At 33.9% G+C, this 3,954-nt stretch overlaps 1 pseudogene; it reads left to right on the forward strand.

Moving 5' to 3' along the window:
- On the forward strand, positions 1-552 carry LOC107510980 (annotated as a pseudogene).
- The last annotated feature ends 3,402 nt before the right edge of the window (positions 553-3,954 follow it).

Consider the following 3,954-nt stretch of genomic DNA (forward strand, 5'->3'; position numbering starts at 1 on the left):
ATGGTTCTCTATTCACTTGACCCAGAAAACCCCACAAAATCATGTAAATCAAGAGGGTCAAATCTTTGTGTTCACTTAAAGAACACTCGTGAAACTGTCCAGGCCATCAAGGGAATGCATATCTGAAAAGCCGCCAAGTATCTGAAGGATGTCACTTTACAAAAGCAATGTGTGCCATTCCATCATTATAATGGTGGAGTTGGTAGATGTGCTCGGGCCGAACAATGGGGCTGGACAAAAGGTCGATGGCCTAAAAAGAGTGCTGAATTTTTGATGCACATGCTTAAAATTGCAGAGATTAATGCTAAACTTCAGAGTTTAGATGTAGATTCTTTGGTCATTGAGCACATCCAGGTGAATAAAGCTTCCAAGATGTGGTGCAGAACTTATAGAGGCCATGGGAAGATTAACCCCTACATGAGCTCTGCTTGCCACATTGAGATGATTCTTACTGAAGAAAGGCAGATTGTTCCTAAACCAGAAGAGAAGATTGCACAGAAGAAAATATCCTAGAAGAAACTGAAGAAATAAAAACTTATGGCCTGGGAGTAAATTTAGCTTTGAATAAATGCTACTACAAGTAAAAGAAAGAAAAGAAAGGAAAAGAAAGGAAAGGAAAAGAAAGGAAAAGAAAAGAAAAGAAAAGAAAAGAAAAGAAAAGAAAAGAAAAGAAAAGAGAAAAGAAAAGAAAAGAAAAGAAAAGAAAAGGAAAGAAAGGCAATAATCCAAAAATATATGAAAAGATACTCAACATCACTAGCTATTAGGGCTATGCAAATCAAACCCACAATGAGATACCATCTCATGCCTGTTAGAATAGCTATAATCAACAGGACAGACAATAACAAATGTTAGAGAGGATGCGGAGAAAAAGGAACCCTCATACACTGCTGGTGGGACTGCAAATTGGTACAGCACTATGGAAAACAGTATGGAGGGTCCTCAAAAACCTAAGAATTCATCTACCCTATGATCCAACAATCCCTCTACTGGGTATTTACCTCAAAGACTTGAAAACCCATATCCGAAAAGATATTTGCACACTGATGTTCATAGCAGCATTATTCACAGTGGCCAGGACATGGAAGCAACTGAAGCATCCCACAATAGATGATGGGCTAAAGAAGCTGTGGTATATATATACAATGGAATACTACTCAGCCATAAGAAGAGATGAAATACTGCCTTTTGCAACAACATGGATGGAACTCAAGATAATCATGCTAAGTGAAATAATCTAGACAGAAGAAGTTGAAAATCAAATGGCATCACTTATATGTGGGATGTAAACCTAAAAGCAACAAAGGAATACAACAAACAGAGACTCATGGACATGGACTACAGACTAGTGGTTACCAGAAGGTAGGCGGTGGGGGAGGAGGGATGAGGTCAAATATAGGAGGGTAAGAGGAGGGTGAAGTGGGTAAAGAGGATCAAATATATGGTAGCTGAAGGAAACTGGACCTTTGGGTGGTAAACCCGCAACTGAATATACAGATGTTAAATTAAAATGTATATCCGAATGTTATATAATTGTATTAACCAATGTTATCCTAATAAACTTAATTTAAAAAAAAAAGCTGTGGTACATGTATACAATGGAATATTGCTCATCCATAAGAAGAGATGGGTATGGATGGACCTTGGATGGACCTTGAAATAATCATACTAAGCAAAAAAAGCCAGACAGAAAAAGTTGAAAATCACGATATCACTTATATGTGGGATATAAATTTAAAAGCAACAAATGAACAGGACAAACAAACAGACTAATGGACATGGACAATGGACTAGAGGGGAGGGGAAAGGCGGGAGGAAAAAGGTAGATGGGGGGAAATAAATTTAAATAATTTCTTCGATTAAAAAATTAAACCTATATCTAATGATAAATTTTTTTAAAAAGGAAAAAAGAAAACTATCCCATTTACAATTGTATCCAAAAAAAAAAAGATACCTAGGAATAAACTTAACTAAGGAGGTAAAAGACCTATACTCAGAAAATTAAAAAACATTGAAGAAAGAAATTGAGGAAGATATAAATGGAATGAAGAATTAACATTGTTAAAATGTCCAAACTACCCAAAGCAATCTACAGATTCAATGCAATATCTATCAAAATATCAAAGGCATTTTTCACAGAAATTGAACAAATAACCTTAAATTTATATGGAACCATAAAACAATCCAAGTAGCCAAAGCAATCTTGTGAAACAAAAAAAAACAAAGTTGGAGGTATCACGCTACCTAATATCAAACTATACTACAAGGCTACAGCAATCAAAACAGCATGCTATAGACATAAAAATAGATACATAGATCAATGGAACAGAATAGAGAACCCAGAAATAAACCTACACCTATACGGTCATTTAATCTATGACAAAGGAGACAAGAATGGGGTAAAAACAGTCTCTCCTATAATGTTAAGAAAACTGGATAGATACATGAAAAAAATGAAACTAGATCATATTTTATAATATATACAAAAATAAACTCAAAATGGATTGAAGATTCAAATGTAAAACCTGAAACCATAAAATTCCTAGAAGATAGGCAATAAACTCTTTGACAACACACTTAGCAATATTTTTGGAGGACAGATCTCCTTGAGCAAGGAAGACAAAGTAAAAATGAACAAATCAAAGTAAAAAGCTTGTGCACAACAAAGGAAACCATCAATGAAATGAAAAGACAACCTACGGAATGAGGGAAGATATTCGCCAATGATATATCCTGCTAATATCCAAAAAACATAAAGAATCATATAACTTAACCCCTCCTCCAAAGAAAACAAAATAAAACAAATGAATTGAAAATTGGGCAGAAAAACTGAATAGGTATTTCTCTAAAGAGGACATAGAGATGGCCAATAGACATATGAAAAGATGCTCAATGTCACTAATCAGGCAAATGCAAATTAAAATCATAATGAGATATTTCCTCACAACTGTCAGAATGACTATTATCAATAAGTCAACAAACAAGTGTTGGTGAGGATGTAGCAAAAAGGAAACCCTAGAGCACTGTTGATGGGATTACAAATCGGTGCAGCAGCTACAGAAAACAGTATGGAAGTTCCTCGAAAAATTAAAGATAGGACTGCCATATGACATAGCGATTTCATTTCTAGATATTTATTAAAGAAATCCAAAACACAAATTTGAAAAGATATGTGCATCCCTATGTTCATTACAGAATTATTTACAATACTCAAGATTTGGAAGCAACCTAAGTTTCCATCAATAAATGAATGGATAAAGAAGTGGTACATGTGTATAATGAAATATTACTTAGCCATAAAAAAGAAAGAAATCTTACCAATTTTGATAACACAGATTGACCTAGAGGATATAATGTTAAGTGAAATAAGTCAGACAGGGAAAGACAAATACCATATGATTTCACTTATACATGGAATCTAAACAACAAAACAAACAAATAAAACAAAAACAAACTCATAGAGAGAACAAATTGGTGGTCACTAGATAGGAGGGGTTTGGGGTGATAGGTGAAAAAGATGAAAAGGATTAACAAGTACAAATTGCTAGTTATTAAAAAAGCTATGAGAATGTAACGTACAGCATAGAGAATGTAGTCAATAACATTGTAATAACTATACATGATGTCAGATGAGTACTAGACTCATTGGGGGTGACCATTTAGTAAGGTATATAAGTCTAAGCACTATGTTGTACAGCTGAAATTAATATGTCAACTGTAATTAAAATTTAAAATTTAAAAAATAATGATAATAATGTTTTGAAAATTCAAAAATTATTCAATAAATATCCTTGAAATTAATGTGAAGCTTCTGCTAGCTTTTTATAAACTAGGTGTCTGCTGAGTCCTAATAGTTCATACTAACATTCAAGTGTTTACATTTTGTCTTCCTGCATGTACACATGCACAATTCCCTTCTCTAAAGGTCTCTCAGCTATTTTCTGAGAATTAGGT

Source organism: Rousettus aegyptiacus, unplaced genomic scaffold, assembly GCF_014176215.1.
Source record: "Rousettus aegyptiacus isolate mRouAeg1 unplaced genomic scaffold, mRouAeg1.p scaffold_m13_p_8, whole genome shotgun sequence".
Lineage (NCBI taxonomy): Eukaryota > Metazoa > Chordata > Mammalia > Chiroptera > Pteropodidae > Rousettus > Rousettus aegyptiacus.